This window comes from Lissotriton helveticus, chromosome 6 (assembly GCF_964261635.1).
Source record: "Lissotriton helveticus chromosome 6, aLisHel1.1, whole genome shotgun sequence".
NCBI classification, from domain to species: domain Eukaryota; kingdom Metazoa; phylum Chordata; class Amphibia; order Caudata; family Salamandridae; genus Lissotriton; species Lissotriton helveticus.
The window spans coordinates 1264634161-1264655763 of record NC_136067.1 but is presented as its reverse complement, the minus strand read 5'-3'; positions in this window follow the sequence as shown (position 1 = coordinate 1264655763).

Here is a 21603-nt window from a genome sequence, read left to right as displayed (position 1 = left end):
TTACATTTTTATTTTTGCCCCTGCAGAAACGCTGGAGCTGTGCTCTCCTCTTGTAAAACATGAATATATTCATCTCATGGACTACCTTATGGTTTACCCATATCATGGCAGACTTTAGGGCAAAGGTGTAAATGTCCATTTCAAGTAATACCGCATTTGCAGCATTTGATGCCTCTTTCGTGGGGTTTCATACTGAGGTCCGTGAAAGAAAGGACAATCGCTCCGGAGGTTTTCATATGTGTCTATGAGTGTGATACTTGCAACTTATCTACTATATCAAGAATGCAGCCGAAGTTTTGGAGAACAGTCCAGAGAATGAAGTCTATGGATCCTAGGAATCCTCACTAATGTGGGGAGCGGTGAGCTGAAATGAAGGGTCTTGTGTAGTTTCTTAAAAAGCAGTTAGAATTTGGAAAGTGCGCATTGCAAGCAGAAATTATGTAAGCTGTTAGGCTCTAAACAAGAAGATCTCAAAAGCAGCAAAAGATGGAGGTACAGTCCATCAAAGCATACAGTGCCTAGAAGGAAGTGCATAGTGCTGGTGCAACAGCCAAGAAAGAAACAACTGATCCACAATGGAAGATCAGAACGTCTGAACAGTATAGAACAGTCAAAGTACATACTTCCAGAACTTGATTAACTGAAATCAACTTAGCCTGAACAGACTAAGCAAACTAGAACTGTATTCTCTCCCCCAGAAAACATCAGCCCATTCCAAATGTACTGCTTTAGAAGTTGAACCTTCTTACCCAAAAACTCTAGTATTAGATCATCCTTTGCTATTCTATGTGGTTTGGTTGAAGCTGTTACAATGGAAAATTCCACACTAACAACAGATTGCACCCTCATAATGCTTGCCGCCACCGTACACCTATCATCGTTGCCTTTCAAATATTCAACCCTTTCATGCCTTATACCTTTGCACTCATTTGAATTTTGGTTGCTTGTTTGAGTTACTTACACCCACAACTGTACTACTCTATGCCACTCCACTTTACGCCCTCCACTCTACGCCACTCCACTCAACACCACTCCACACAATTGAGTTCTACCGCACTCTACGCCACTCCACACATCGCCACTCCGTGGCACTCTACTCTACACCACACCACTCTATACCACTCTACTCTAACCCATTCCACACCAGTCCTCTACCCCATTCCATTGTACCCCACTCCATTCTACACCACGCCACTCTACACCACTCCATTCCAATTGCATTGCAATTCTACTCTACTTCACCCTACTGTATGCCATTCTACTCTACAGCACTCCTCTCTACTCTATGCCACTCTACTGCACACCACTCCATAGAACTCTACACAAGTCTAAGCCACTGTACTCTTCACCCCTCTGCTCTACGCTACTCAACTGTAGTCTACGCCACTTCACTTTAACTACTCCGCTCCACGCCACTCCACTCCATTTATTCAACTCCACTCCAATCTATGTCACTATACTCTACCACTTCACTCCACGCCCACTCTACTCTGTGCCACACCACTCTACATCATTCCACTCTACATCACTCCACTCTACTCAATGTCACTCCACTCTAAGGCACTGCACTCTACTCTACGTCGCTCTACTCCATGCAACTCAACTCTATTCTACACTACTCTACGCTACTCCACTCTCCCCATGCCACTCTATGCCATGCCACTAATTTTTTACAAAAATAACAATTTAGCCATGCTGAACAGCTGCCATGCTACTGATCAATATGGCTAAAAGACTGGCAAAGCCAACAGGTCTTGCATAGGCAAGAGCTATTGACTTTGTCCATGGTTGTTTGTGTCTGCTGCCACCTCCGGGTTTTTCAGGTGCCTCCTGCTGGGCAGTAGTGTCAGCCTACTTCAGCTACTGATTCGTTTTTGTGCCATTCACATTTTACTTTGACCTAGCACAGCATACAGCACAGGGCAGTGGGATAGCCCATTTTAACTACTGATCAGTTAGCCAGCTATTCATGTTTTTGTATGCCCACAGTCTTTAGGACAACACTAAAGTATACAAAACTGTGATGGATAGAATGCTTAAATTAATGTCAGCCACTGTTAATTGCTCAGGCCGCATCCCAATCCATTATTTTGCACACCATGTCATCTTAGTTTGGACCTAGCCATATGAAAATCTGTTTCGACACTGCTCCAACGCAAACAGTCCAGCTTGAACTACCAGGCCAGGTCCTGCATGAGATGAAGTAGGTTTAGGGTCGTCAATGTGTTCTGGGATCTTCTGCATTTTTTTCCACTGAAGAAGAGGTTGATGGCATTGTACTTTTCAGTGTGTTGTTCTTCTTCTTTTTGTGGATTCCAAATCCAAATCCAAAATCACTTTATTTCGGATATATTGCAATCCATAAAAGTACAATACATTATACATTGCATTTAAAAACATCACAAAAATTACAAGTCAATATAAAATAAATACATAAGACATATACATTTCTTAACAGAGTGTGACTGGATGAACCACAATCATCTTAAACTCAACCCAGACAAGACTGAGCTGGTGTTGACAGGTGGTTCATCCAGTCCCTGGTCTTCCATGTTTTGGCCCCGTTCCCTAGGTCTTTCTCCTGTCCCCTCTACCTCAGTCAAAACTTTAGGCATTAAACTTAACTCCCAACTCACTCTTTACTCCCAGGTTAGTTCTGTGGTGTCCTCTTCTTTTCTCTCACTGCGCACTATACGCAAGGTGTCCCGTTTTTTTTCCTTTGATGCTCTGAAATTGATCACTCTGGCAATGGTCATCTCCCGCCTGGATTACGGCAACGCCCTATATGCAAGTATACCTGCATATAGTTTAAGGCGGTTGCAGCAGATTCAAAACCAGGCGGCGCGCTTCGTGTTCAAACTGCCAAAATTTCACCATGTCACCCCTCTCCTTAAATCTTTGCACTGGCTTCCAGTCCGTGAGCGTGTCCAGTTCAAGCTCGCCTCCATCACCTTTCAAGCTCGACTGGGCACGGCCCCGGCTTTCATCTCTTCCGAGATCACCCCCTATGTCCCTACCAGGGAGCTACGCTCATCTACCAAATCCCTTCTCTCAGTCCCGCGGTTCCGGAGGAAGAAATGGGGAGGATCGAAATTTGCAACCCTTGCCCCACTCTTTTGGAACTCCCTGCCCCCAGAGCTTAGAGCCTCGACCCTCTACCTGCAATTCAGGAAACAACTTAAAGCCCACCTATTCACTAAGGCTTTTGACTAGCTCCCCAACATTTCATATCCCTTAGAGTAGTTTGCTTTCCTGCCCTGCTGTCTGTTGGTTGTAGCGCCATGAAGCCGCTGGCGAACGTGCGCTTAATAAATAATTTAAAATAGAAATAGAAATAAATTGAGTAGACAAGATCAGTACAGAAAAAGTGCAAGACGAGCCCATATACAGAAAAAGTGCAAAAAATGCTTCGAGCTGAAATCACAGTTATTCATCTAGGCATTTTCTTATTCTCACAGATAGTTTTAAATATTCTAACACCTGGAGGACACAATCAGAATGCAATAGCTGTAAATATACAAGGGCGGGTCTGATTAGTTTAAAATTTAATTTCCTTAAAAGAGTGACAAGATACCGCCTACGGGGGTACTCATAAAATTTACATAAAAATATAAAATGCAGCATATCCTGTGGAGACTTCCCGTCGCAGCCACAGGGTGCTGCAGGTTTTTTAAAAATGTCCAACTTTGGTCTAATTAAAATATGATGAAAGATGTTGAGCCTAAAGCGTGTCAGCAAAAATTTATCATGAGAGGTAAAGGAGCATGTTAGGTACATTTCCATAGTATCGCAAGTTCTTAACATAATGTACTTTCTAACATTTGGTTTCAGAAGCTCAACTTCATCTCTTAGGGCACTACAGTTCATAAAAAAGGCCCTCTTAGTTGCTGCAACATCACCCTTAACTATATCCCTCGGATTTTCAAACACGTTTAGGCGACCAAGCTTCAGAAATTGGGACTTCAAATATTTGAGCCAGGGTACACACATGGCATAATCCATTGATACAAGATCTTCCAGTATCTGGTGGGTTAGGGGAATATCCTGACTTAACCATAGTTTTAGCCAGCATAACAGTGGTTTCAGACCAACAATGTCTGAAATATACTGACAACCAAGCTCTTCATGTGCAGCTAAGTTCAGTGTACTACCTGGGACACACAACAGGCGTTTTAAGAAATTATTTTCGGCTATTTGTAGTTGTTCACCATTTATATAGCCCCATATCTCGCTGCCGTAAACTGCGGTGGATATAGATTTAGCATTATATAGTTGCATCATGGCCACCATCGGCTTTTTCCCCAATTTACTGGCAAAATTTAAAATCGACGATTCACTCTGGTCAGTTCACCCTTCTTCCTGGCCAAATGCGGAGCCCAACTTAGCTTAGTATCAAATAAAATACCCAAATATGAAAACGTATTAGTGACAGGGATCACAACATCATTTAATTTAAAAACGAACTTTTTTTTCGGTTGACGGCCAACATGCATAATATAGGATTTCGAATTGTTGACCATAAGGTCCCTATCAGACATAAAATTATTAAAAGCATTCAAAAGTGCTTGGAGACCCTTCTCTGTTCGTGATATTAAAACCGCGTCATCAGCGTATAAAAGTAAGGGAATACCCCTCGCACCAGCTCTGGGACAATCTGATTTTATCTCTTGCAATTCAACCTCTAAGTCATTTCTATAAAAGTTAAAGAGAAATGGGGCCAGGATGCACCCCTGTCGTACTCCTTTATTAATACAGAAATTACCTGTGGTATCCCCATTCGCTGAGAACCTCACATTGGCTCTTGTATCATTATGGAGGTCCGCAAGGAAATCCACAATCCCCCTGTCAACACCTTTGTCCCTCATGGTCTGCCACAGCCTCCCCCTGTTAACACAGTCGAAGGCTGATGACAGATCCATGAAGGCTAGGTGAATTGCTCCTTTTTGTACAACAGTGTATTTATTCAGAATAAGAAACAAATTAAGGCACTGAGTTATGGTAGAGCGACCTTCACAAAAACCATATTGGGAAGCCGACATAATATTATTTTCAGTCGACCAGTTTACTAAACGTTGAAGCAAGACTCTCCCCATAATTTTAACCATTGAATCGATCAGGGATATTGGTCGATAACAAAGAGGACTTCCCCTTTCACCTTTTTTAAAAACCGGGACTATGGTTGATAATCCCCACGTTCCCGGACAACCCACTCTGGCCGCAGCATTGAATACAGCAGCCAGAATTGGAGCCCAGAAAGCTGGATCATATTTGTAAAGGTCCGGCGGAATTCCATCAGGACCGGGCGCTTTATTTGCTGTAAGGCCCATAATGGCAACCAAAACCTCGCTTTTTTCAAATGTTATATTACTGCTTCCATCATGGGGAATAACAGCCCTGGTTCCAACACCCTCTGAGTAGTACAGGCTTTTAAAGTGGCTTTCCCATTCTTTTTTTGTTATGCAGCAAGCAAGTTCATTACATGGATCAGCGGTCAAAAAGGGTTTTTTAACCAGTGCCCAGAACTTGGTGCTGCACTTCAGGGTGGAGGGATCAAGTAGTTCCTGCCAAGCCTCCTTCCTAAGGAACTCCTTACGGGTGACAGTAGTAGCCTTATATTCTTTTCTGCAAGCTTTTACCTCCTCCTGGTTCCTTGGTGAAGCTGACAATGCAACCCTCAAATTGCGAGCAGCTTTGGTACAATCATGACTGAACCATTTCGGGCCTAATTTAGCCTGATTTTTATTAGGGACAGTAAGAAGCGCTGACACCTTCTCCGACACATTTTGATAGGACTCTAACACTAGCCTGGGGTCGCCCCCTCAATCGTGCAAACTTTGATGTCCTCTGTACACCTTTCAACAATTGTTTTGTAGAGGATATCTGCAGAAACCATGGACCATTTTAACCTCCTCCTCCCATCAGTTGTTCCCAGACTGCCTTGACTAATGGTCTTATTTCCCTTCTTTACCCAGGGACATTTTAGGCAGATTGTTAGAGGATTATGATCACTGAATTCACTCGAAACAATGCAAAAAGAGTCTATAAAAATGTGCATTGTCCGAGAGACCAGTATATGGTCTATAAAGGTACCCCTACCATGTCCCTTAAAGGTTGGGGTATCAAAACAATATAAAGGGTCTTTAAAAGACATGGCCATTGAAAGGTCAAGGTCGTCCATTAGATCGTTGCACAGTTCCCCCTCCTTAGTGTGTTCCATATGGAGATAACAAGCACGCTCACAAGACATTTCTGGTAAGCGCTTATGTAATGGATCTATACAAGGATGCAAATTGAAGTCCCCCATAATCATCAAGTTATGACCTAGGTCTTTCATGTTATTAGAGACAAAAGAATTTAGACTAAAAATGTCATTCCTGGCCTCACTATCCTAGATAGCATTATAGAAGTTCACCAAACCCACACGGACATTTCCTCCAGATAAGGCCAAGCCCATTACAGCTGTGTGCTTGGCTTCAACTCTACGTACTCCGCAAGGTATTAATATAGAGATAAAAATTACAAGGCCCCCCTTCGGCCTACCCCTTAGAGATGGCAAAGCTGGTTCATAAAAAGCCTTGTAACCTTCCAGAAAGAGGTTACAGCTCACCTCCCAAGTTTCTTGTAGACAGATGATTGAAAACTGTTTGATATAAGTCACCCAATTTACATCACACATTTTCGCCGCAAGACCGGCGATATTCCAGGAAACAACATGACATCCTAGGTTAGTAGCCACCGGGTTATCTGAATTTATATTTGTAAGTTCACCTGTAGCCACAGTGTCCTGAGCCACAGGTGCCATCCGTCAGTCACACGTCTCAAGCCCAGATAATGCTTCATACCTGTTCTGTGTAATTAGATCCGTACCATTACGATAATGGCTAGCACTAGTATTATAAACATTATTGGGTCCACCTGACCTACAAGAATTTGTGATGTTATAAAAGAATTGGGTATCTTGAACAGGAGTATATGGTTCAAACGCCTGCCTGGTTAAGCTCTGTTGTGGTGTGGATTTACAGAGATGCGCATAGAAATAACCCAAAGGGCGTACACAAATACTATTTACATTATAGACCAGTGAAGAAGCTCTCAAGAGAACAGTTGCCACATGCTGGGGGTGTTTGAAATTAATGACTATACAGTCTCCAGAGCCAGATTTTTTAGAAGGTCCCACCCAATTTACGCGTCTAACTGCCATTATCTGGTCAGAATATGTGATGGGAAAACCACAATTTTTATTGAGCCACGCCACAGTCTTGTTTTTCAGGGAACTGTGTGATTCGTCATAGGGAGATGCAGGATGCGTACCACAAGGAGGAACATTTGTCAGTACTGCCACAAATGGAGCACAATCAGGTGGTAAATTTAGATAACGATTATGCCTTGGGGGTCTGGGGGTTCTGCTGTTTTGGGATGTTATAGATGGTTGTGACTGCGGGGCCGATACCACTGGGACATCCAGTATGTTGTGTCTATCAGGCCCTGCTGGTGCCGCTACAACAGTATTCCCCCTGCCCTTATTCTGCGTGACATTAACTTCAACAGATTCTTTCCCTTTCCCCCCACACTGAACTGAGCCACCAGATGTTACAGTCTTCTGTGATGATAATAGACCACCCAGCCTTGTGACTTCCTTTGCTAAGTTATCAATCTTATTAATTAGAGGTTTAATAAGCTCTTCTATTTTTGTTGTTATAGAAACTTTAAGGTTTTTTATGAATGAGGCAAGTGAATCAGAGTTTAAGTTACCCCCATTACCATTAGTGCCTGTGAAGACAAAAGGGGTTATTGCAACAGGGCCACTAGTCGTTTTACCATCCGTTTTTTTAGCCTTAGAGTTATTATGTTTACCATTGTTTTTTTTTTTAGATACAGTTCTACAGGTTCTCAGGGGCCTGGCTTCAGTTTGGGTCTTATGCAGTACACCAGTATCATCAATTAACTGCACCAGTGGGTCAGAATAGACCTCAGCACTCACTGTAATGCGCACTGATGAGTCATTAAAAATAACATCATTGGTATTAGCATCAGAATCTGTGAGCGGAGTAATGTCAGGGGATATTTCTAGTAAGTCCCCTGTCATAGAAGCCTTCCCCAACGATGCACGTCTATCATTATTAATCTGGTTTACTTTCCTAACCAAGAAATTATCCATAGACGCAGGGCCTACCATCACCTTATCAGTTTTGGGTTTAGACATCATAAGCAATGGAGCTATCAACTAACACACAAATACTCTCTAGTCTACACAATCACAAGCGGGTATTAAGACAATTTTAAAAATAAAGTCTTACGTGCACACAGCACGATAACCTTCCAGATGAGGCGATACAGGGTCCCTGGCCCAGTCCAGTCTCCTCAGGCCTCCTAGGGCCACAGAGGGCCCGGGCGCTCCCGCGCGCGTCCCGCGGGACGAGGAGGCGTGCTTTCCTTTATGCGCCTCCCGGCGCTGCCCTTCTGCGTGTGCGGCGTCATGTAGCGCTGAGGCAGCTGGGGGTTGAAGTCAGAGCGTCCCCCTGGCGGAGCCAAGCCCGGCCGAGAACACCACGGTGCAGGGAAATGATGGCGGAGCCCAGCCCGGCCACAGACACCACGGCGGAGCAAAGCCCGGCCGAGTGCAACAGCTGATGTCAGAAAAACGCCTCCCCCTTTTTGTGGATTCATTGATAGTATAGTACTGTACTTAGGCTGATGTGATGACTTGTCTGCATACTGCACTGAAGGCCTTCACTATCGAGAGCTCCTCAGGAGTTTTGTTTATCTTACATGCTTCATATGGATTGTTTATGGTCAGCAATGTCTTTAGAATCCCTGGGTGCTAAAGGCTTTGTCTTGCACTTGCATTTTGAAATTTGGGTGTGGATGTTTGCAGGAAGCTGGTTCTGTATATACTGTACCAAAAAGAGGTATAGTGTGCACAGAGTCCAGGGATTCCCCAAAGGTATGGCAGACAGAGGTTAAAGTAGATAATACCTTACTCTCAATTTAGTGGTAGCTGGGCCGAGCAGCTAGGCTTGTCAGAGGGTAGTGTTAAGCATTTATTGTACACTCTCAGGCAAGAAATAATGTCTCACACTCAAAGACTGATTCCAGACCAATGGGTTGTACAAAAAGTTGTTACTTTGTTGTTTTATTACGCGAACTAAGAATCATTTAGGGCTGGTAAGTTTCACAGTGGTTTAAAAGTAGCAACACTTCATGAATGCAGTAATGTTTTGTGAATGCAGTTATATACTTTACTGTCTTAAGGATATTTTCATTAGATGTCAATCAAGTACAGTTGTACGCTTTTGCAGTGATAAGGTTGAAAGTTCAATGCAATAGATGGAACAACAAAGCAAATCTATGGAGGAAAACAATGTTAAACAGTTTGCAGGTAAGTACCTAAACTTGCTTCCCCTGGCTTTTAGGGTTTAAAACAACACAAGGCAATGTTCAAGACCAGGTAGGTACTGCACCACCAGCGGCACTGGGGCGGCTGAGTGCAGAGGTCACTGGGCCCAATGTTATCCATTGGAGCTGGGGGGTACCTCGAAGAGGCATGGTTGGAAGGTAGGTACCCTTGGTCTAAGGGCAAATGCCCAGGGTTGAAGTGAGCACAGAGTGGCCACAAAACAGCACCTAAGCTACACCACCAATGGCACAGGGGTTGCCTGGTGTAGGGTGCAAATCAGTGTCGGCAGCTAATGTTTTCCAACGGAATTCGTCATTTTAGGAAAGAGGCTGCAGGCTAGGACCAGGAGGCTGGATGAAGGCGACCAATGGTTGGGCAGGTAAGTTGGAAACCATTAGCTGGGCTACCTAAAGTCAGGGGGGGGGGGTGCAGGGGTGTCTTTTGGTGTTGGGGCTTCTCAACTGGTTCCAGTCGTAGTCGGGCTGCAGGTGTCGAAGGGGAGAGGGGGTCCTGGATAGGTCAGCCAATGATGCAGATGAGGTCAGGATTGCCGGGGGGACTTCACAGGATAGGTGAGTCACTCGAATTCGGGCTGTGGGCTTTGGGTGCAGAGTGTGCTGGGGACGTGGATCCAGCTGGATCCAGAATCCTTGAAGTTGGAGCTTCATTGTTGGACAATCTGTGTCCTCGGAAGACAAGAGTCTTTTTCAAAGGCAAGGCAGGTTTCCAGGGTTCTTGGAGGCTGTCTAGCTGCAGGACTCACTGGTTTCAGCTCACAGGTTCTCTGAAGCAGAAGACAGGCTGGTAGCGATGGGGCTAAAGCAGTGGTTGTTGTCATCTTCTCTGCAGCACGGCTCTTCTGTTTTTCTTCTTAGGTTATTGTATCTTAGGAGCAAGGTTCACGGGTGCACCTAAATACCTAGATTTAGGGGCATTACAGGGTGGTGCAGGTTGGGACCAATGGGTCCCTTCCCTGGGGAGTCTACATCCCCTCTTATCCCACCCTCTAGTGGGGGGCATATGCCTCGTCCTCATTGGGGGAGTACCCTCATATTCAATATGGAGGGGACTGAGATGTGTGCTTTACTTTGCCTTCCCCACCTGAGGGGTGGGTTGGCAAAGGTGGGCACACCTCCCTTTACCTTTAGGTTTCCCGCTGATTCTCCTTCCCAAAGTGGGGGTCAGAACCGATCGGAGCCAGCTCCTGGTAGCAACAGAGGGTTTGGCTAGCTAACAGAGGAGCAAGCCTTTGAAGCTTCCAGTTCGTGGAACCTGCCCATCCTGAGAGAGGAGGCATGACACCTCTGCCCAGGTTGTGCTTTGTTTCAGGACCTAGAGAGGTGACAGATGGTGGGTAGCCATTCAGGAACCACTCCAGGGAAGGTCGTTTTCCAGGGGCATCTCTAAGATGCCCTCTGAGTGCATTTTACATTAAATTAAACACTTTCATCAGTGTGGGTTTATTGTGCTGTGAAGTTTGGTACCAAACGTCTCAGTCTTCAGTAAAGCCATCATGGAGCTGTGGAGTTTGTGCTCTCACAAACTTCCAGCCCATGTACTCAAAATGGCTGCACTGCACTTACAACGCCTGTGAATCGCACAGATACTGTGGAGGTATATTGCTCAAGCAGCAATGTCCTCACCTGTGGGATGGTGCACCCTGCCTTTAGGGCTGTAATGCTTGCTAGAGGGGTGACATACCATTGCCGCAGGCACTGTGGGTGGGCATTGCACACAGGGATGTGGGCCATATTGACCGTGTAGTTTGGTCTGCACCAAAGCACGCAGCCTGCAGTGGCAGTGTGTGGGTGCTAAGGTGAGGGGTCTCTGAGGGTGGCATGCCCACAGAGGACCTCTCTGGTCACAAGGCCCTTGGTAGCAGGGATACCATTTACAAGGGACTTGCATGTGGCCCAGAGGTGTGCCAATTTTGGAGACACAGGTACAGTTTTCAGAAAGAACATAGCAGCACCAAAGCTACACCACCAGCGGCACAGGGCAGTCGGGTGCAGGGTGCAAATCAGCATCTGACGCCCAATGTTTTCTAATAGAGGTCGTCGGTTTCGGAAAGTGACTGCAGCCTTGGATCATGAAACTGCACGAAGGCGATCAACGACTGGGCAGGTAAGTTGGATAGCTGGGAGACACCTGGGCACCATAAGCTGGGCTCTCCAAAGTCAGGGACGGGGGATGCAGGGGTGCCTTTTGGCGTTGGGGTTTTCTCATCTGGTTCTTGTTGCGGTCGGGTGGACCTGTCGAACAGAGAATGCAGGCATTGAGGGGTGGTCCTGGAGAGGTCAGCCGCTGATGCAGATGAGGTCAGGATCACTAGGGAGACTTCACAGGATAGGTGAGTCACTCGATCTCGGGCCATTGGCGTCAGGTGCGGAGTGTGCTGGGGACACGGATCTGCCTGGATCGGGAGTCCTTGAAGTTGGAGTTTCTTTGTTGGACAATCCGTGTCCTTGGGATACAAGAGTCTTTTTTCGAAGGCAGGGCTGGTCCGGTGGTTCATGGAGGGTGCTGGCTGTAGGACTCACCAGTTTCTGCTTGCAGGGTCTCTGAAGCAGGAGACAGGCTGGTAGAGCTGGGGCCAAAGCAGTGTTGTTGTCCTCTTCTCTGAAGCATGGCTCTTCAGGCCTTCTTTTTCTTAGGTTGTTGTATCTAAGGAACAAGGTTTACGGGTGCCCCTAAATACATAGATTTAGTGGTGTTACACGGGGTATAGGTTGGGACCAATAGGTCTAGATGTAGAGTCATTGTACACCTCCATTCCCCAGGATGCTACTCTGGATACCATCAGATCCATCCTGGAGGAATCGGAATTGGACTCCATCACCCCTGTGCTGTTCATTATGGCCCTGGCTACCATGGCGATGAAAGAAAATTTCTTTATGTACGAGGACCAGATATACCATCAAGTCTCTGGGACGAGCATGGGCAGCATTTTTGCCCCTTCCCTAGCGAATCTATATGTTCATGAGTTCGAACAAACCATAGTATTGCATCCCACCAATCCCTTCTTTTCATCCATAATTTGGTGGAAAAGATACATCGATGACATTCTTATGGTTTGGAGAGGGACCAGTGAATCGGCCCTCAGTTTCCACCAATGGCTCAATAATCAGAACAACTACCTTCGCTTTACTATAGAAATGAGTAAAGATAGGCTCCCCTTTCTGGACCTTTCGATCTATAGTACCGGGACTGGCTTAGAGAGCGAACTATATCGCAAGCCTATGGCTAGAAATTCCCTCCTTTTGTACGAAAGTCAACACCCTAAGTCCCTGAGGGATAATCTGCCCTTTGGACAGTTCCTCCGAGTTCGACGGAACTGTTCCACTCCTGAAACTTTTAAACACCATGCAGAGGACTTATCTAAGCAGCTGACCGCAAGACATTACCCCAAAAAATTGGTTCAGCGTTCATATAAACGAGCAGCGAATAACCATCGAGCTGCACTACTTGAACCTCGCGTAGTGAAACCACCTTTGGATCGCCTGACACTAGTGAGCACCTTTAACACTAAGTCCAACTATGTTCAGAAAGTTATTAAGAAACACTGGCGTATTCTGAACAGTGGCAAAGAGAAGATTGCTTTTCCGCTCTTTGCCTTTAAACGCTCTAGAAACTTAAGAGACCACTTGGTACACACTCGCCCCAGAGCCACACCTAGTAGAGAGTTGGGAACTCTATGGGACTTACCTCCTGTAGTGGGTCACCATCCCTGTGGAGGTTGCTCGGTTTGCCCACTGACCTCGAGAATTACTAGTGTGGACATTGGCACTGATCGGCCCTGGGTACTGCGACAATTTTCCAACTGCAATAGTACCAACCTTATCTACCTCATAACGTGCACGTGCAATGAACGGTATGTAGGTATGACCACGAGAAAGGTGCGCGTGAGAATGCAAGAGCATAGAAGTACGTTTCGGTGCAAGAAAGATATTTCGAGACTCACGAAACACTTTATAACACACAACCATGCAGAAACAGACTTCAAGTGGCATGTTTTGGAAAAAACATTTATTCCACCACACGTGAGTGATGTGTCGAGATTTTTGTTCTTGCGTGAACAAAAATGGGTTTTCAAACTGGGTACAGATAGACGAGGATTGAACGATGATATACCCTGGCTCAATCTATCGTAGTTGTACATAAAGATAGGCGAAAGAGCAGTGTCCTTCTTTTCTTGAGCTGCACTAGTTTGGCTAAGTAAATATGATGACTAGTTCTCTCATGTACACGACTGAAAAATGAGCAAGTAAAAAGAGATCAGTCACTTAGTTTATGCCACTCATGTGCCCCTGAGATCTTTAGCGACCATTTTGAATCATACAACTTAATTAGGGTGGACACTATGGGGGTCCTGATAGGTTCATGTGTCATGTTGCCACCACGTGGTATGACGAGCAAACCTCCCTCGAGCAATATCTTTTAACTTGTATTTTTGCTTATCCCTCTATTATTGCCCTGTATTTTGGTGTCTCTTCTAAGTGGGAAGGGTTTAACACACTGTGAGAGAGCATGTAGAAATACACCGCTATGGCCTCATCCGGACATGAACTACCGACATAACGAAAATGACGTCATTTGGTAGTTCCTTCCTTTAGCCCGAGACTCTGCCTCAGAGGGCGGAAGTCGAAATCAATAGACTACACAAGATCGAGGCGTGACATCACTTGGTAGTTCTCTACCTGGTAGCCTCGCGAGACTACGTGCATAAGTCCGATAAACAAACGCGGGGCGGTCCGAGATACATACCGGCCCCCCCACCTGCTAATAAACAACCTCGGACATCAGAGTTCGTCGTTATATAATTATGCATATGATTCGTCCCAGCCCTTCAGGACAGCCCCTCCTTTGCTGTGTTCCGATTGGTTGGTTCTGGCACAACAGACTAGTGTAATGGGAGCCACGCAGGACATCCGGTGCCTCCCCCTGACTCAGTAACAGTCGGAGATAACGACGGACAGGTAGGACCACCATTCCACCGTTCTTATTCCAATATCATTGTTTCTAGTTGTCTTTTGACTTCTTACTTAGCGAAAAAATGCTATTATTGACTCATACTATAGTTAACAATAGAATGGATAGTAGGTTTAATTGGGAACCAGTGGGTAGATGCTATTGAGCTCCATGTATAGAAGACCTTGGTACTTCGTATTCTTGTACACTGCCAGAGCAGATCAACGTTTGATCCCTCTGTTCCTTGTCCTTACGAAGTCGGCTTTTGTCCTTGTAGAGCGGGGTCTCACATATCCTGAGCCAGGTCCAGGAAGAGGTGAGGTCCACTCCCCGGGTACTCTGGGTGAGTAAGGAATTTTTGAATTTTTGTATTTATTTAAGAAACTATGCACCTCTTGCAACAGACCATGATATCTGATTGTGATTCATTTGTACGTTTGTTCCCTACATACAGTAATAAGTCAATCAGGTACCGAAGAGAGGAGTTTACACAGATGAAGGAATACTATATCCTTTACTGGTGTTCACTTGTGTGTGTTTTTTGTATAATTTTTCACACTTTATTCACTTAGAATCAGTAGCATATATATAGAACAGAGACCCTGACGAAAGCCCAGGTAACCATCCCGTTGTGGCTGAAACATATTGGTCTCCTCGCAGCTATTTGTGTGGACTGCGATGACGATGTTATACTGTTCTTGTTTTTAAAGAGGAAGGGGCTAGCTCTTATTAAAATTGGTTTTTGTTAAGTTCCTATCCTTTTTTAATCACCACTTATTCGTTTTTGCACTGCACTTTCCCATCATATCAACATCATGTGGTAGTACCGAGTGATTGTGGGTCGCTACCCCGAACTGGCTATCAGGGTACGCTGGTCTCAATGATCAAGAGATACAATACCCGATAAGGATTACCAAATGAGAATATTGATTCATACAGGACTTTTGATGGGAATCCTTAACTAGGGGTGACTTACGCTTACTGGTGCTTCACTTTTGGTGATATGGTCTGTTAGTTCAACTGTGTTTGTCCTGATGTACAACTGACATGGGCACAAAAATATAGAATCACTATTGGTTTTCTAAAATAGACCCCTAAGTTTGTTGTTTATTAGTGGGACCAATAGGTCCCTTCCCTGGGGTGTCTACACTCCCTCTTATGCCACCATCCAGTGGGAGGGGGCATATACCTTGTCCTGATTGGGGCAATCCCCTCATCTTCAAGATGAAGGGCACTGAGATGTGTGCTTCGATTCACCTCCCCCACCTGAGGGGTAGGGTTGAAAAAGGTGAGCACACGTTCTTTTCTCTCTAGGTTTTCCTGCCGATTCTCCTTCCCAAAGTGGGAATCAGAGCCAGTTGTTGATAGCAGCAGGGGTAGCTAACAAAGGCAGCTGGCCTTTGAAGCTTCCCCTTCGTGGACCCTGCCCATCCTGGGGGAGCAGTCATGACACCTCTGCTCAGAATGTGCTTTGTTTCTGGACCCAAAGAGCGGAGGTTCTCTACGCAGGAGCCAGAAACCTGTCTAGAGGTAGTAGATGGTGGGTAGCCATTCAGGAACCACACCAGGGGCTTGTCGTTTTCCAGGGGGCATCTCTAAGAAGCCCTATGAGTGCATTTTACATTAAATACAACATTGGTATCAGTGTGGGTTTAATATGCTGAGAAGTTTGGTATGAAACTTCTCAGTCTTCAGTAAAGCCATCATGGAGCTGTAAAGTTCGTTCTGACAAACTCCCAGCCCATGTATTCAAAATGGCTTCACTGCACTTTCAATATCTGTGAATGGCACAGACACTGTAGGGGCATATTTCTCATGCAGCTATGCTGTCACCAGTGGTATGGTATAATGCCTGGTAGGGGGTGACTTACCCATGCTGCAGGCAGTGTGGGTGGGCATTGTACACAGGGATGTGGGCCATATCAACTCTTTAGTGTGGTCTGCACCAAAACACGCAGCCTGCAGTCGCAGAGTGTGGATGTTAAGGTGAGGGTTCTCCGTGGGTGGCATGCCCTCAGAGGGCCCTCTCTGGTCACAAGACCCTTGGTACCAGGGGTACTGTTTAGAAGGGACTTGCATGTAGCCCAGAGGTGTGCCAATTCTGGAGACAAAGGTGCAGTTTTGGGAAAGAACATAGGCCCTGTAAGCCTAATTGGCAGGGACCCAGGGCTCACTCAATGAAGGTTGTATCATGTATCTTGCAAAAAGGTAAGGGGTAACCATGCAAAAAGGGGCACTTAAAGACTGAATTCAGACCATTAGGTTGTACAAAACATTGTTATCTTGTTAATTTATTTCTAGAACCAGAAATCACTTAGTGCAGGTAAGTTTCACAGTGGTTTACATGTAGCAATACTTTCAAGAATGCAGTAATGTTTTGTAAATGCAGTTATATACTTTACAGTATTGAGAATGTTTTCTGTAGATGTCAATCAAGTACAGTTGTTTGCTTTTGCAGTGATAAGGTTTGACAGTTCAATGCAATAGCTAGAACTACAATGCAAAACTATGGAAGGAAACAATGTTAAACAGTTTGGAGGTAAGTACATAAACTTATTTACCCAGGCTTTAGTGGTTTAGGACAACACAAGGCAAGGTTTAAGAGCAGGTAGGTACTGAACTAACAGCGGCACTGGAGAGGCTGAGTGAAGAGGTCACTGGGCCTAATGTTATCCAATGGAACCGGGGGGTACCTCGAGGAGGCACGGTTTGAAGGTAGGCACCGACATTGTTAAACAGTTTGAAGTTAAGTTTTCAACTTACTTCCCCAGGCTTTGGGGGTGTAGGACAACAGAGGGAAAGGTTCAAGACCAGGTAGGTACTGCACCACCAGCGCCACTAGAGCGGCCGGACGCAAAGGTCGCTGGACACAATATTATCCCATAGAGCCTGGAGGTACCTTGAAGAGACACGGTGTGCAGGTAGGTACCTATGGTCTTAGGGCAAATGCCCCAGGGATTAAAGTGAGCACAGGGTGGCCACAAGGCAGCAACAAAGCTACACCACTTGCGGCACAGGGGTGGCCGGGTGTAGGGTTCAAATCAGTGTCGGGCAACCAATGCTTTCCAACGGAGGTTGTCGTTTTGGGAAGAGGCTGCAGGCTTGGCCCAGGAGGCTGGATGAATTCAACCTGGTACAAAAGGGGGTGGTGATGGACGAAGCATCTGAACCAACCAAACACTCACACCCAGTCAACAGATCTGGGTTTAATTCATCATCGTTCTTTAGCCCACTCTGCCACCCCAGTTCAGACATGGCCGTATGCAAATCAGTCTTACCCTGTGCCTCATGGGAACAGTCCAGCCTGAACTGTCAAGCAATGCCTTCCCTGGACCGGAAACAAGTTTCCTAGGACCAGTTTCTGGCATTTCAGCCGTCTTCAGCCAGGCTTGCTTGAATCCAGTGGCAAAGTGAGGAAGGGACTCACGTCTGAGCATACCCTGCCAACTTATGGCGAACAAAGTAGTGCAAAAGAAGGTGGTGATGGACGGAGCATCTGAACTAATCAAACACTCACACCCAGTCAACAGATCTGGGTTTAATCCATCACCGTTCCTTAGCCCACTCTGCCACCCCAGTTCAGACATGGCCATATGCAAATCAGTCTGACCCTGTGCCTCATGGGAACAGTCCACCCCGAACTGCCAACCCATGCCTTCCCTGGACCGGAAACAAGCTCCCTAGGACCAGTTTCTGGCATTTCAGCCGTCTTCAGCCAGGCTTGCTTGAATCCAGTGGCAAAGTGAGCAAGGGACTCACGTCTGAGCATACCCTGCCTACTTATGGCGAACAAAGCAGTACAAAAGGGGGTGGTGATGCTCGGAGCATCTGAACCAATCAAACACTCACACCCAGTCAACAGATCTGGGTTTAATCCATCACCGTTCTTTAGCCCACTCTGCCACCCCAGTTCAGACATGGCCATATGCAAATCAGTCTGACCCTGTGCCTCATGGGAACAGTCCAGCCCGAATTGCCAAGCCATGCCTTCCCTGGACCGGAAACAAGCTCCGTAGGACCAGTTTCTGGCATTTCAGCCATCTTCAGCCAGGCTTGCTTGAATCCAGTGGCAAAGTAAGCAAGGGACTCACGTCTGAGCATACCCTGCCAACTTATGGTGAACAAAGCGGTACAAAAGGGGGTGGTGATGGACGGAGCATCTGAACCAATCAAACACTCACACCCAGTCAACAGATCTGGGTTTAATCCATCACCGTTCTTTAGCCCACTCTGCCACCCCAGTTCAGACATGGCCGTATGCAAATCAGTCTGACCCTGTGCCTCATGGGAACAGTCCAGCCTGAACTGCCACGCCATGCCTTCCCTGGACCGGAAACAAGCTCCCTAGGACCGGTTTCTGACATTTCAGCCGTCTTCAGCCAGGCTTGCTTGAATCCAGTGGCAAATTGAGCAAGGGACTCACGTTTGAGCATACCCTGCCAACTTATGGCGAACAAAGCGGTACAAAAGGGGGTGGTGATGGACGGAGCATCTGAACCAATCAAACACTCACACCCAGTCAACCGATCTGGGTTTAATCCATCACCGTTCTTTAGCCCACTCTGCCACCCCAGTTCAGACATGGCCATATGCAAATCAGTCTGACCCTGTGCCTCATGGGAACAGTCCAGCCTGAACTGCCACGCCATGCCTTCCCTGGACCGGAAACAAGCTCCCTAGGACCGGTTTCTGACATTTCAGCCGTCTTCAGCCAGGCTTGCTTGAATCCAGTGGCAAATTGAGCAAGGGACTCACATTTGAGCATACCCTGCCAACTTATGGCGACCAAAGCGGTACAAAAGGGGGTGGTGATGGACGGAGCATCTGAACCAATCAAACACTCACACCCAGTCAACCGATCTGGGTTTAATCCATCACCGTTCTTTAGCCCACTCTGCCACCCCAGTTCAGACATGGCCATATGCAAATCAGTCTGACCCTGTGCCTCATGGGAACAGTCCAGCCCGAACTGCCAAGCCATGCCTTCCCTGGACTGGAAACAAGCTCCCTAGGACCGGTTTCTGGCATTTCATCCGTCTTCAGCCAGGCTTGCTTGAATCCAGTGGCAAAGTGAGGAAAGGACTCATGTCTGAGCATACCCTACCAACGTATGGCGAATAAAGTGGTACAAAAGGGGGTGGTGATGGACGGAGCATCTGAACCAATCAAACACTCACACCCACTCAACCGATCTGGGTTTAATCCATCACCGTTCTTTAGCCCACTCTGCCACCCAAGTTCAGACATGGCCATATGCAAATCATTCTGACCCTGTGCCTCATGGGAACAGTCCAGCCCGAACTGCCAAGCCATGCCTTCCCTGGACTGGAAACAAGCTCCCTAGGACCGGTTTCTGGCATTTCAGCTGTCTTCAGCCAGGCTTGCTTGAATCCAGTGGCAAAGTGAGCAAGGGACTCACGTCTGAGCATACCCTGCCAACTTATGGCGAACAAAGTAGTGCAAAAGAAGGTGGTGATGGACGGAGCATCTGAACTAATCAAACACTCACACCCAGTCAACAGATCTGGGTTTAATCCATCACCGTTCCTTAGCCCACTCTGCCACCCCAGTTCAGACATGGCCATATGCAAATCAGTCTGACCCTGTGCCTCATGGGAACAGTCCACCCCGAACTGCCAACCCATGCCTTCCCTGGACCGGAAACAAGCTCCCTAGGACCAGTTTCTGGCATTTCAGCCGTCTTCAGCCAGGCTTGCTTGAATCCAGTGGCAAAGTGAGCAAGGGACTCACGTCTGAGCATACCCTGCCTACTTATGGCGAACAAAGCAGTACAAAAGGGGGTGGTGATGCTCGGAGCATCTGAACCAATCAAACACTCACACCCAGTCAACAGATCTGGGTTTAATCCATCACCGTTCTTTAGCCCACTCTGCCACCCCAGTTCAGACATGGCCATATGCAAATCAGTCTGACCCTGTGCCTCATGGGAACAGTCCAGCCCGAATTGCCAAGCCATGCCTTCCCTGGACCGGAAACAAGCTCCGTAGGACCAGTTTCTGGCATTTCAGCCATCTTCAGCCAGGCTTGCTTGAATCCAGTGGCAAAGTAAGCAAGGGACTCACGTCTGAGCATACCCTGCCAACTTATGGTGAACAAAGCGGTACAAAAGGGGGTGGTGATGGACGGAGCATCTGAACCAATCAAACACTCACACCCAGTCAACAGATCTGGGTTTAATCCATCACCGTTCTTTAGCCCACTCTGCCACCCCAGTTCAGACATGGCCGTATGCAAATCAGTCTGACCCTGTGCCTCATGGGAACAGTCCAGCCTGAACTGCCACGCCATGCCTTCCCTGGACCGGAAACAAGCTCCCTAGGACCGGTTTCTGACATTTCAGCCGTCTTCAGCCAGGCTTGCTTGAATCCAGTGGCAAATTGAGCAAGGGACTCACGTTTGAGCATACCCTGCCAACTTATGGCGAACAAAGCGGTACAAAAGGGGGTGGTGATGGACGGAGCATCTGAACCAATCAAACACTCACACCCAGTCAACCGATCTGGGTTTAATCCATCACCGTTCTTTAGCCCACTCTGCCACCCCAGTTCAGACATGGCCATATGCAAATCAGTCTGACCCTGTGCCTCATGGGAACAGTCCAGCCTGAACTGCCACGCCATGCCTTCCCTGGACCGGAAACAAGCTCCCTAGGACCGGTTTCTGACATTTCAGCCGTCTTCAGCCAGGCTTGCTTGAATCCAGTGGCAAATTGAGCAAGGGACTCACGTTTGAGCATACCCTGCCAAGTTATGGCGACCAAAGCGGTACAAAAGGGGGTGGTGATGGACGGAGCATCTGAACCAATCAAACACTCACACCCAGTCAACCGATCTGGGTTTAATCCATCACCGTTCTTTAGCCCACTCTGCCACCCCAGTTCAGACATGGCCATATGCAAATCAGTCTGACCCTGTGCCTCATGGGAACAGTCCAGCCCGAACTGCCAAGCCATGCCTTCCCTGGACTGGAAACAAGCTCCCTAGGACCGGTTTCTGGCATTTCATCCGTCTTCAGCCAGGCTTGCTTGAATCCAGTGGCAAAGTGAGGAAAGGACTCATGTCTGAGCATACCCTACCAACGTATGGCGAATAAAGTGGTACAAAAGGGGGTGGTGATGGACGGAGCATCTGAACCAATCAAACACTCACACCCACTCAACCGATCTGGGTTTAATCCATCACCGTTCTTTAGCCCACTCTGCCACCCAAGTTCAGACA